The sequence below is a fragment of the Hylobates moloch genome, unplaced genomic scaffold (genome assembly GCF_009828535.3).
Source record: "Hylobates moloch isolate HMO894 unplaced genomic scaffold, HMol_V3 SCAFFOLD_4, whole genome shotgun sequence".
In the NCBI taxonomy this organism is placed as follows: Eukaryota; Metazoa; Chordata; class Mammalia; order Primates; family Hylobatidae; genus Hylobates; species Hylobates moloch.
In genome coordinates this window covers 48,911,856-48,926,307 of record NW_026652279.1, presented here as the reverse complement: position 1 = coordinate 48,926,307, position 14,452 = coordinate 48,911,856, and positions in this window count along the sequence as shown.

The following is a 14,452-nucleotide window of genomic DNA, read 5'->3' as shown; positions in this document are numbered from 1 at the left end:
CCCTTGTCCACCAGCCCCACCCAAGGCCCATGCCTTGCCACTCCTGAAATAGGGTGCACACAGCACAGCCTCCATTTCCCCACCTGAGCGTTTTGCAGTGGTCTGGGAGCAGTTTGGCCTCCCCAGAACACCTGGTGCTCAATCCTGAGGTGTCAGAGGATAAAATCATGCACTCGATCCCAAAGTCCAGGGTTCAAGCACACCACCCAGAGGTATCAAGATGAGATCTGTGGCCTAAGTTCAAGCCAGAGAGGAGCCCCCACTCTCAGAACACTGAGAAGAGTGAGGAGTAGGTTTGTGTTTTGGCATAGTAGTTGGGCATCCCTTTATCTGTGAGACTGATCGAATAAGGGTTTAGCCTGTTGGCCAGCTGCAGCTTCTGCCCAAGGGATCTCCACGGCCCACAACATCTGGAACACCTCAGTGATCTGGACACAGAAGGCTTGGGACAAAACTAGCTGGTTGGGCCTGCTCCTGGGACCAACACCAGAGGGAAAACTGGTCAGGAGAGCACAAGCTGGGTGGTCTTCATAACCATGTTCTGGGAAAAGAATCCCAGGCTACAGGCACCACACCAGTGTTGCGGGAAATCAGGGACCCTGAATGGAGGGACCAGCTGGAGCCATGGCAGAGGAACATAAATTGTGAAGATTTCATGGACATTTATCAGTTCCCAAATAATACTTTTATAATTTCTTATGCCTGTCTTTACTTTAATCTCTTAATCCTATTATCTTCGTAAGCTGAGGATGTACATCACCTCAGGACCACTGCGATAATTGTGTTAACTGTACAAATTGACTGTAAAACGTGTGTTTGAACAATATGAAATCAGTGCACCTTGAAAAAGAACAGAATAACAGCGATTTTTAGGGAACAAGGGAAGACAAGCATAAGTAAAGTCTGAGTGCCTGCGGGGTCGGGCAAAAAGAGCCATATTTTTCTTTCTGCAGAGAGCCTATAAATGGATGTGCAAGTAGGAGAGATATCTCTAAATTCTTTTCCTAGCAAGGAATATTAATATTAATACCCTGGGAAAGGAATGCATTCCTGGGGGAAGGTCTATAAACAGCCACTCTGGGAATGTCTGTCTTATGCGGTTGAGATAAGGACTGAGATACGCCTGGTCTCCTGCAGTACCCTCAGGCTTACTAGGGTGGGGAAAAACTCTGCCCTGGTAAATTTGTGGTCAGACCGGTTCTCTGCTCTCGAATCCTGTTATCTGTTGTTTAAGATGTTTATCAAGACAATACATGCACCGCTGAACATAGACCCTTATCAGTAGTTCTGCTTTTGCCTTTTGTCCTGTTCCCTCAGAAGCATGTGATCTTTGTTAAACCTGCTCTGACTCTGCCAAGCTCAGAGGACCAGCGGGTCTCCAAGGAGTTGTGGGCCTCCTGGTAACCTAAACTTTGCCCTTGACAGGAAGAGAGAGTAAGCAACTTAGAAAACATATTTGAGGATATAGTCAACAAAAATTTACCCAATCTCACTAAAGAGGTCAACGTGCAAATTTGAGAAATTCAGACAACTGCAAGATACTACACAAGATGACCATCTCCAAGACACATAGTCATTAGACTTTCCAAGGTTGATGTGACATAAAAAAATCTTAAAAGCAGCTGGAGAAAAGGGCCAGCTCACTTACAAAGAAACCCCATCAGATTAAGAGCAGACATCTCAGCAGAAAGCTTATAAGCCAGAAGAAATTGGGGTCTATTTTCAGTATCCTTAGAGAAAAGAAATTCCAACCAAGGATTTCATACTCTCCAAACTAAGCTTCATAAGCAAAGAGAAATACAATCTTTCCTAAGCAAGAAACACTAAGAGAATTCATTGCCACTAGGCCAACCTTACCAGAGATCCTTAAGGGAGTTCTAAACATGGAAATTTAAGAACAATGCCTGTTACTATAAAGACACACTGAAGACATAGCCCTATAATGAAACTACACAATCAAGACTATAAAGCAACCAGCTAATGACATCACAACAGTCAAAACTTCACATATCAATATTAATATGGAATTAAACAACCTAAATGTGCCACTTAAAAGGCACAGAGTGGCAAGTTGGATAAAAGAACAAGACCTAACCATCTGCTGTCTTCCAGAGACCTATCTCACATGTAACAACACACACAGGCTGAAAGTAAAGGGGTGGAAAAAGATCTATCACACAAATGAAAAACAAAAAAGATCAGGGATCACTATTCTTATATCAGACAAAACAGAATTTAAATGAACAACAATAAAAAAAAGGACAAAGAAGAGCATTACATAATGATAAAGGGTTCAAATCAAAAAAAGAATTAACTATCCTAAATATATACATGCCTGACATTGGAGCACTCAGAATTTAAAAAAAAAGTATTTCTAATCCTATGGAAAGACTTAGCCACTTAATAATAGTTGGAGAATTCAACATCCCACCGACAGCGTTAGATCATCAAGGCAGAAAACTAAGAAAGGAATTCTGATCTTAAATGTAATATTTGATCAATTGGGCCTAACAGACATCTACAGACAACTCCACCCAACAACCACAGAATATCCATTTTTGTCATCTACATATGGAACATGCTCTGAGGTCAACCACATGTTCAACCATAAAACAAGTATCAATAAATTAAAAAATGTCAAAATCATACCAACCATACTCTCACACCACAGTGGAATAAAAATAGAAATCAATATCAAGCATGTCTCTGAAAACTATACAATTACATGGAAATTAAACAACTTGATACTCAATAAGTTTTGGGTAGACAATAAAATTAAGGAAGAAATCAAAAAATGTTTAAAATTAATTAAAACAGAGGCATGACATATAAAAATCCTTGAGATCTAGCAAAAACAGTATTAAGAGAAAAGTTTATAGTGCTAAACATCTACATCAAGAAGTTAGAAAGATCTCAAATTAACAATCTAACATTACACTTAGAAGAAGTAGAAAAGGCCAGGCGCAGTGGCTCACGCCTGTAATCCCAGCACTTTGGGAGGCAGAGGGGGGTGGATCACAAGGTCAGGAGTTCAAGACCAGCCTGGCCAGTATGGTAAAACCCTGACTCTACTAATAATACAAAAATTAGCCAGGCATGGTGGCGAGTGCCTGTAATCCCAGCTACTCAGGTGGCTGAGGCAGGAGAATCTCTTGACCCCAGGAGGCAGAGGTTGCAGTGAACCAAGATGGCACCACTGCACTCCAGCCTGGGCAATAAGAGCTAAACTCCGTCTCAAAAATAAATAAGTAAATAAATAAATAAAAAGAAGAAGAACTAGAAAAACAAGAATAAACTAACCCCGAAGCCAGCAGAAGAAAATAAATGACTAAAATCAGAGCCGAACTGAATGAAATTGAGATCCAAAAATCTATACAAAGGATCAACAAAACCAAAAGGTGACTCCTTGAAAAGACAAACAAGGTCAATAGAGTACTAGCTGGATTAACAAAGAAAAAAAAGAGGAGGTCCAAATAAGTACAATCAGATATTACACAGGTGACATTACAATTGATCTCACAGAAATACAAAAGATCCTCGGAGACTATTATAAACACCTCTATGCACACAAACTAGAAAAATCTAGAAGAGATTGATGAATTCCTGAAAATACACAACCTCCCAAGATTGAAACAGGAGAAATTGAAACCCTAAGCAAACTAATAACAAGTTCTCAAATTGAATCAGTAATTTTAAAAATCTACCAACAAAAGAAGCCCAGGACCACTTTTAGGTCACAAAATTTTAGTTTCACTTCAATCCCAGCCCCTAATTACTCTGAATTCAGCTAGTCACCTAGTCAGTACACTATTGGGATAAGGTAACTCAGAAGGAGTTTTGCTGGATAATGTACACATTTATCACTGCTGCTAGGACAAGTCAAGAAACAATGATCAAGTGTATCCTCATAATCATTGAAAGAAAGCTTTATTTTCAGCTGAAATGTCACAGTATCAGACTTACCAGACACCATGATAATGATGGAGATCAGTAATCTTGAAGCTGACATCTTCCCTAAAGTATGCTTTTGGAGTGGTTTTCTACTTAAACATAAATCCACTTTAGATCAATCAACAGACTCGGTGAATCTGTTTCTCTTGGTCACTTTTGCTTATTCTCTCTTCAACAGAATTGCAAAACATATTTCTTCATTATCTTGCTTATCTTTAATTTTTGCTGTCATTCTATATGTTTTTGACTGATTAGCCACTGATGGGAAATGTCAGTGAGTTTTGCTGAGTAATAAAGCAAAAAAGCCAATGCTTACGACTCATTGCTTCTCCCACAACATTGAAGTAGCAAGATAAATTATATAACAATTCATTTAAAAAGTAGCATTTTGAGAGTATAAATTACATACGGTAAAATGAACAAATCTTGAGTGTACGGCTTGATGAATTTCTACATATATATGTACTTATCTAATTACTTCCAAAATCAAGGTGTTGATAATTATTATTCAAAGTATCCTTTGTTCTAAAGTGTCCTTTGTTCCTTCTCTGCTAATATTCTCTCCTCCAGAGATAAACACTACTCAGACTTCTAATAGCTTTAATTCATTCTGACAGTTTTTGAACTTCACATGCATGAAATTCTTTGCAAAGTTCAATTTTTAATGCTGTATAGTAAATTTTTAATAACTATATCACAATTTATTCATCAATTTCTCTGTAGATTTAGATTATCCTAGTTTGGGGCTAACATAAAGCTTCAAAGAACATTCTTGTTTTGTACATAATTTTTGGTCTATGTGTACATTCATTTTCTTGGATATACACCTAGGAATTAAATTGTTGGGTTATAAGATAGTCATATGTGTGTCTTTAATAAATACTTTCAGTCATGGTTGAATAGTGCAACCCCTGCCCAACATTTGTTTGTTGAAATTCTAATCCCCAGTACCTCAGAAGATGATCTTATTTGGAAATAGGGTCATTGGAGATATAATTAGTTAAGATGTGGCCATGCTGAAATAGATTGGTCCCTAATCCAATATGACTGGCATCTTTGGTTTATTCTTTTTTTCTTCTTGTGCACTTCTTAGCTTCTTATGGTGTCCTTATAAAAAGAGGAAAACTGGGCGCATACACAGGAACACCATGCGAAGATAAAAGGCAGAGATCTGAGTGATGTTTCTTCTACAAGTCAAGGAAAACCAAATGTTGCCAGGAAACCACTGGAAACTAGGACAGAAGCAAAGATTCTACCCTTCTGTTTTATAAGATTAAAGATTCTTTTGATGACAGGACACAACACGAAGACTCATGGATAGGTGAAAGGCAAACCTCTTTGTTACTTATAGCTCCAAACAAGAGAAGACTTCCATGTAGGGCCACACAGCGGTTGCACACAGGGACAGGGTAACAACACACTGGAGCTGTAGAGAGCACCTTATATATGGTAACTGGAGTAGAATTAGGTTTCCTGAGAACCCTGTGCCTTAGCTAATTTGAATAACTTCACAAGCTCTGGGACATGGGGCTGTTTGTAGTTGTCTGGTACTTGGCCGTGGGCAATTAGGACAGGTATATAGTGACATACAGTGTGAGATCCAGATAAGGGAAGAGGTTGGGGGGACTTAAATCAGATATTCAAGAAAGGGAGCTAACTGTTAGGGGCTCAAAACTGGGACTAGAAGGCATTTTTTTTTTTACATGAAAACTATATTAAAATTGACTTCTTGATCTCCACATTAGTGTTAAGCTTGATTACTTGAATTATTTGAGTGACCTAAGTTGTAGAGCAGAGTTTTAGTAAGTAGTGCATACATTGCCCTAAATAGCACACACACAAAAAAATTTTTATTATTTTCTCCTTAAAAAGAGGAAAACAAGTAGGAGTATAAAGAGTCCTTGTAGGCTGGTTCATAACCAAGTTTCACATTGTATAGCCTTAGCGAAGAAAACAGATCCAGGATTTCCAAGATCTCTAACAATATACTGATTGACTTAAAGTATGTTAAAACATGAGCTATATTTTTGTGTGTGTGATAGTAATCTCTTGGTACATTCCAGGGTTCAAGGTGGCAGGTCCAACAATTACATTTTTGGAGAGTATGAAGTTAGTTAAGTAAGGTATATGTAAAGATTAATGACGTTTGTAGCCTAGGGGAGGAGGTAGCAGCTGTGGGTCACGGATGCAGGGCAGGATGTTGTGGTGGCAAACTGGAATGGAAAGTGTTGGAGGAGGTAATGGGCAATGGGAGGTCCTCTCTCCAGGGGGTTAAGGGCTGAAGCCATATGAGGCAGTTGCTTCCTGGGGAAAGCAATAATCTCATTAATTATTAGAATGGCTCTACCAGATTTTCCTTTAGGCATGGAAGTATAAAAAGGTACATTTTGGCAAAGAACAAGAGTTTAAGCAAATGGTGAACTCAGGAAATGAAACAGAATTTCTTATATCAAAGGAAGTAAAATGATAAATGTCCTACGTCCAATTTTTTAGCTCCTTAGGAAAGCCAGCCTATGGATGTTGCTGGGGTGGTGGTCTCAGTGTCCGGGGTAAAGTCGTTTCTGGGGAAAAGGGCAAATTCATCTTCAAGGTCAAAGTTTTGGGCCAAAGTAATATCATCTATAATGTGAGACTGAAACTGGAACTGTGATGTGGGACATCCTTTTCAAATGATCACAAACTTGAGTTGATGTGGGTCTTATTTTTGTGGCTCTGTGGTACTATAACGAGGCTGAACCACATGTGGAATATGAAGGCAATGTTAGGCCTAGGGGCTTGATATGCAAATATCATTTAAGTCAAGGAGCTTTGAGGTGCACAGTTAGCAAAGGTGAGGTCAGTATCCATGATACTGCCGTTATGTATCAAAGCACTAGAACTTAATGGCATAATTAAAGCCTCAATTAAGTGTGGCTGAATTTAAAATTCCCAACAGCCCAAGGTTTTGAGTTATGAAATAGGTTGTGCTGCAAACAGATCTTCAATCAGGGATTTCTCCTCCAAGATGGCCAACTAGAAACAGCCAGGAGGAATATCTTCCACTGAGACACCCGGACATTGGAAAGGCTGGCACACTTCTAGCCCTTCTTCAGAGGGAAGGCATTGAGAGCAGATGGAGGGAAGAAGCAGATGCTGGGCTGAAGGGTGAGGAAGATGGGAACCCTGCATGGAGCTATGGAACCCTAGAACTCATTCCTGGCCCCCAGTGACTCCTGCAAGCTGATGGTTTAAACAGGCAAGGAGCAACCCAGTTTCACCATGGGTCTCTGGAGTCCCAGCAGGAGAAGACCCCTGGACCACCACGGACACTTGAACTGCTAGAAAGACCTGCTTAGAGAAGTGATAGAAGCAGAGCTCCTGCTGGTGCGAAGCCCAGAGAGTTTGGTTCCAGAGCATCTGTAGTGAAGCACAGCCAGGGTTACCCATACCCCTAGGCTCAACTTGCTGCCACCAGGAGACTTTAGCCCTAGGGTAACTGTTGGACCTTAACTCTGCAGGGTGGTCTTGCCCATGAGATGGGGCTGGTTTGATCTGAGCATCCCTCAGTCTACTGGCCTCCCCCAGGGCTCCAAGTACCAGGTAGCTCTTGGCGGCTCAGATCATAACTTCTGCACTGGTGGACCATGCCTCACCGGCAGAGTGCTCCAGCAGAGCAGACCCTGCAGACACACACCAGCTCGCCTGCACCCTCCCCCATCCATAGGCTCACTTGTGTCACTTTGCTGCCAGCCCTTCCCCACTAACATTACTTTGCTGGTGCACATGTGCACCAGGGGACCTTCCCTTCCCTTACACACTACCATGTGTGTGCACATGCACCCTGCCCTGTCACTGCTGCAAATGTGAGTGCACCCTGCCCCTACCCCTTGCTGAGCAGCCATTGTCATTGGAGCATTGGCAGTCACAGAGCACACTAGACCTGCCCCCACCTGCAACTACCCTGTTCTGACACTGCCACCAGAGAGAAACTATGGAGGGAGAAAAGCAGAACCACCCCTGTCCTGAGCAGCCAAGGCTGCCAGTGTGGACTCTCGCAGAGGACACAAACAGTCCTGCATCTGTCAGTAACCTGTCCCCATGCTAACACCATGAATGGCACAAATGAGTGCACAGACACTGGCAGGGGCCCTGCACCCCTGAGCTATGATCCCACCATACTGCTGCAAACAACCATATGGAGGCTGGCAGCCTGGCACCAACTAGCACCCTGGTAAAGCCCATGAGTGTGCACCCTGACATGCTGCCACTATCACTGTTTCTGGTACACGTGAACCAGGATAGATCCCGCTGCTACTGCCCTATGGAGTGGTTTGGCTGGCACCACCCGTTAGAGTGTTGTAACCATTAGAGTGTTGTGACCAGCTTGGAGCACCATGGCCCCTCCAGTGCAGCAGGTTCCTTCCTAACCTCAAGAAGCCAAAGAACAAAACCAGGACCCAATACCAGAACCCCAGAGTTGAGCATGAAGTCCAGGAGTCCTGAGCTGAGCCTTGGACCTCTAAAACATTCCAGAAATGAAGCCAGTTGATTGAACCCACCTTATACCACAAACCCCTAATATCATCAAATAGGATAAAAGAAAAAGAAAGACCATCCGAAGGACAGCAGCTTCAAAGATCGAAGGAACATTGGTCCACAAAGATGAGAAAAAAACAGCACAAGAACTCTGACAACTACAAAAGCCAGAGCATCTTCTTTCCTCCATATGATCATACTAGTTCTTCAAGAAGAGTTCTTAACTCAGCTGAGATGGCTCAAATGACACAAAGAGACTTCAGAATATGGATAACAACAAAGATTGTTGAGATTCAGGAGAATGTTGAAACTCAAACTAAGGAAACTAAGAATCACAATAAAATGGTACAGGAGCTGACAGACAAAATAGCCAGTATAGAAAAGAATGTAACCAACCTAATAGATCTGAAACCACACTAAAATAATTTAATAATGCATTCATAAGTATGAAGAGCAGAATAAAAAAAGCTGAGGAAAGAAACTCAGAGCTTGAAGACTGGCTTTTTAAAGTAAGACAGACAAGAATAAAAATAGAGAGAATGAAAAGGAACAAACAAACCTCCAAGAAACATGGGATTGTGTAGAGACGCCAAATCTACAACTCATTGGCATCCCTGAAAGAGATGGGGAGAATAGAAGCAACTTGGAAAACATTTTTCAGGATATTGTCTATGAAAATTTACCCAATCTGGCTAGAGAAAACCAACATTCAAATTCAGGAATGCAGAGAACCCCCACAAAACACTTCACATGAAGATCATCCTCAAGACACAAAATCATCAGAATGTCCAAGGTCAAAATGAAAGAGAAAAATGTTAAAGGCAGCTAGAGAGAAAGGACTGGTCACCTACAAAGGGAAGCCCATCAGAATAACAGCAGACCTCTCAGCAGAAAACCTACAAGCCAGAAAATATTGGGGGCCTATATTCAACATTCTTAGAAATTCCAACCAATAATTTCATATCCAGCCAAACTAACCTTCATAAGCAAAGGAGAAATAAGATCCTTTTTAGACAAGCAAATACTGAAAGAATCTGGTACCACAAGACCTGTCTTACAAGAGCCCCTAAAAGAAACACTACATATGGAAAGAAAAGACTGGTTATCAGCCACTACAAAAACACACTTAAGTACACAAACCAGTGACACTATAAAGCAACCACACAAACAAACCAGCGTAATAACAACCTAATAACAAAATGACAGCATTAAAGCCACACATATCAATAGTAACCTTGAATGTAAATGGGCTAAATGTCCTAATTAAAAGGTATGGAGTGGCAACCTGGATAAAGAAGTAAGACCCAATGGTGTGCTGTCTTCAAGAGATCCATCTCACATGCAATGACATCCATAGACCCAAAATAAAAGAGTGGAGGAAAATCTACCAAGCAAACAGAAAACAGAAAAAAAGCAAGGGTTTTGATCTTAATTTCAGACAAAACAGACTTTAAACCACCAAAGATTTAAAAAGGCAAAGAAGGGCATTACCTAATGGTAAAGGGTTCAATTCAACAAGAAGACTTAACTAACGTAACTGTATTAAATATACATGCACTCAACACAGGAGAACTCAGATTCATAAAGCAAGTTCTTAAAGACCTTCAAAGAGACTTAGACTCCCAAATAATAATAGTGGGAGACTTCAATACCCACTGACAGTAATAGACAGATCCTCAAGGCAGAAAATTAACAAAGATATTCAGGACCTGAACTCAATATTGAACCAAATGATCCTGACAGATATCTATAGAACGCTTCCCCAAAAAACAACAGAATATATATTCTGCCCATCACCAGTTGGCATATACTCTAAAATCAACCACACAATTGGATATAAGACATTCTTCAGCAAATGCAAAACAACCAAAATCATACCAACCACTCTCAGACCACAGCACAATAAAAATATAATTCAAGACTAAGAAAATCAATCACCACCATACAATTACATGGAAATTAAACAACTTGCACCTGAATGACATTAGGGTAAATAATGAAATTACAGTGGAAATCAAGATGTTCTTTGAAACTAATGAGAACAAAAATACAACATACTAGAATCTCTGGGACACAGCTAAGGCAGTGTTAAGAGGGAAATTTATAGCACTAAATGCCCACATCACAAAGTTAGAAAGATCTCAATTTAAAAACTGAACGTTACAACTAAAAGAACTAGAGAAGCAGGAGCAAACCAACCCCAAAGCTAGCATAAGACAAGAAATAACCAAAACCAGAGCTGAACTGAAAATAGCCTTGGAGACACAAAAAATTACAATCAAAAAGGACAAAAGGAATATTACTACTGACCCCATAGAAATACAAATAACCATCAGAGACGACTCTGAACACCTCTATGCACACAAACTAGAAAATCTAGAAGAAATGATAAATTCCTGGACACATACACCCACCCAAGACTGAACCAGGAAGAAAAGTAATTCCCAAACAGACCAATGACAAGTTTTGAAATTAAATCAGTAATAAATAGCCTACAAAACAGGAAAAGCCCTGGACCAGATGAATTCATAGCCAAATTCTACCCCATGTAACAAAACAGAGCTGGTACCATTCCTACTGAAATTATTCTAAAACATTGAGGAGGAGGGACTCCTCTCCAGCTTATTCTATGAGGCCAGCATCATCCTGATACCAAAATCTGGCAGACAGAATGGAAAAACAGGAAAAGAAAACTTCAGGCCAATATCCTTGATGAACATAAATGCAAAAATCTCCAACAAAATACTAGCATGCCAAATACAGCAGCACAATAAAAAGCTAATCCACCATGATCAAGTAGGCTTTATCCCTGGGATGCAAGGTGGGTTCAACATACAGTAAACAATAAACACGATTCATTACATAAGCAGAACTAATTACAAAAGCCACATGATCATCTCAATAGATACAGAAAAGGCTTTTGATAAAATTCAACATTGCTTTATGTTAAAAACTCTGAAGAAATTAGGTATTGAAGGAACATACTCAAAATAATAAGAGTCATCTATGACAAACCCACAGCCAACATCATACCAAATGGGCAAAAGCTGGTAGCATTTCCCTTGAAAACCGTCACAAAATAAGGATGCTCTCTCTTACTACTCCTATTCAACATAATACTGGAAGTCCCAGCCAAAGCAATCAGGCAAGAGGAAGAAATAGGCTGGGCGTGGTGGTTCACGCCTGTAATCCCAGCACTTTGGGAGGCCGAGGCGGGCAGATCACGAGGTCAGGAGTTCGAGACCATCCTGGCTAACACAGTGAAACCCTGTCTGTACTAAAAATGCAAAAAAAATTAGCCGGGCGTGGTGGCAGGCGCCTGCAGTCCCAGCTACTTGGGAGGCTGAGGCAGGAGAATGGCATGAACCCAGGAGGTGGAGCTTGCAGTGAGCTGAGATCATGCCACTGCACTCCAGCCTGGGTGACAGAGCAAGACTCCATCTCAAAAAAAAAAAAAAAAGAAATAATGGACATCCAAATAGGAAGAGAGGAAGTTAATCTATCCCTATTTGTAGATGACATTAGTCTGTATTTAGAAAACCCCACAGTCTCAGCCCAAAAGACCCTTAAGCTGATAAACAACTGATAAACAGCAAAGTTTCAGGATATGAAAAGTACTAGTATTTCTATATAGTAACAACAACCAATCCAAGAGCCATATCAGGAATGTGATCCCATTCACAATTGCCACAAAAGAATAAAATACCTAGGAATGCAGCTACCCAGGGAGGTGAAAGATCTCTGCAATGAGAGTTCCAAAACACCACTCAAAGAAACTGGAGATGACACAAACAAATGGAAAAACATTCCATGCTCATGGATAAGATCATGGATAATAATCAGTATTATTATAATGACTCTATACTGCCCAAAGCAATTTATAGATTCAATTATCTTTCTATCAAACTACCAATGATGTTCTTCACTGAACTAGAAAAAACTATTTTGAAATTCATATGGAAGCAAAACAGAACCCAAATACACAAGGCAATCCTAAGAAAAAAGAACAATATGGTAGACATCATGCTACCTGACTTCAAACTATACAAGACTACAGTAATGAAAGCAGCATGGTACTGGTATAAAAACAGACACATAGACCAATGGAACAAAATAGAGAACCCAGAAATAAGACCGCTCATCTACAACCATCTGATCTTTGACAAAGCTGCCAAAAACAAGCAATAGGGAAAGGACTCTACTCAATAAATGGTGCTGAGATAACTGGCTAGCCATAAGCAAAAGATTGAAAGTGGACCTCTTCCTTACACCATATACAAAAATCAACTCAAGATGGAATAAAGACTTAAATGTAAAAACCAAAACTATAAAATCTTGGAAGACAACCTAGGTAATACCATTCTGGACATAGGAACTGGCAACGATTTCATGACAAACACACCAACAGCAATTGCAACAAAACCAAAAATTGACAGATGCGATCTATTTAAACTTAAGAGCTTCTGCACAGCGAAAGAATCTATCAACAGAGTAAACAGATGACCCACAGAATGGAAGAAAATATTTTCAAACTATGCGTTCGACAAAGGTCAAATATCCAGCATCTATAAGGTACTTCAATCAACAAGCAAAAAACAAACAACCTCATTAAAAAGTGGGCAGAGTACGTGAACAGAGAGAAGGCATACATGCAGCCAACAAGCATTTGAAAAAAACCTCAATACCACTGATCATTAGAGAAATGCAAATCAAAACCACAATGAGATACCATCTCACACCAGTCAGAATGGCTATTAAAAAGTCAAAAAATAACAGATTCTCGTGAGGTTGCAGAGAAAAGGGAATGTTTATACACTGTTGGTGGGACTATAAATTAGTTCAACCATTATGGAAAGCAGTGTGATGATTCACTACAAAGCTAAAAACATCATTAACATTCAACCCAGCAATCCCGTTACTGGGTATATACCGAAAGGAACATAAAGTAAATATAACATGTTCATCATAAAGACCCATGCACACATATTTTCTATTTACTATAGCAAAGACATGAAATCAGCCTAAATGCCCATCAATGATAGACTGGATAAAGAAAATGTGGTACATATACACCATGGAATACTATGCAGCCGTAAAGAAGAATGAGATTATGTCCTTTGCAGGAACATGAATGGAGCTAGAGGCCAATATCCTTAGCAAACTAACACAGAAATGGAAAAGCAAATACTGCATGTTCTCGCCTGTAAGTGGGAGCTAAATGATGAGAGCACATGGACACAAAGAGGGGAACAACAGACACTGAGACCGACCTGAGGGTTAAGGATGGGAGGAGGAAGAAGAGCAGTAAAAATAACTAATAAATATTAAGCTTAGTATCTGGATAATGAAATAATCTGTACAACACACCCCCATGGCATGAGTTTTCATATATAACAAACCTGCACACATACTCCTTAGCCTAAAATAAAAGTTAAAAAAAAGATTTTCAATCATATGGTCTGATTTGTGTGCATGTTTTTAATAGAGGACAGGTTGTTTGCTAATTAAAGTATCTGTGCCTGGGATTGGAACTCCAGACTGTAGCGACGCCCTTCCATTTAGCCAATTAATACAGGCTCTTTGCCTCAGTTTTCAGTTTGGTTGGTGATTGGCAAGCCAGTGAGGTTTTGGGGCTACAGGGTTTGCATTAGCCAAACTCAGTGGCATGTAGGCCTCAGGATTTGTCATGTTTGGTTGAAACAATAGCTTACTTGAAGGGTTTAGGTCTTTTCATTACCAAAAGCACCAAAACCAGTATTAACAAGACCAACAGTCAACAGAATGGTGTGCAGCTGCCCTTGAAAGTCTTTTGTTGTCTGATTTTAATTTTTTCAGCATGTTTTATCACAAAGGAGGGGTTGTCTGGTTTTATAATTATAAGATATGGTTAATTTTATTACTATCTCCAGACGTGATTTTTATTTACTAACTAGAGTTTTCTATCTCCTTTCTTGGCAATGCACACTGTGAGAATGACCTTGGAAAC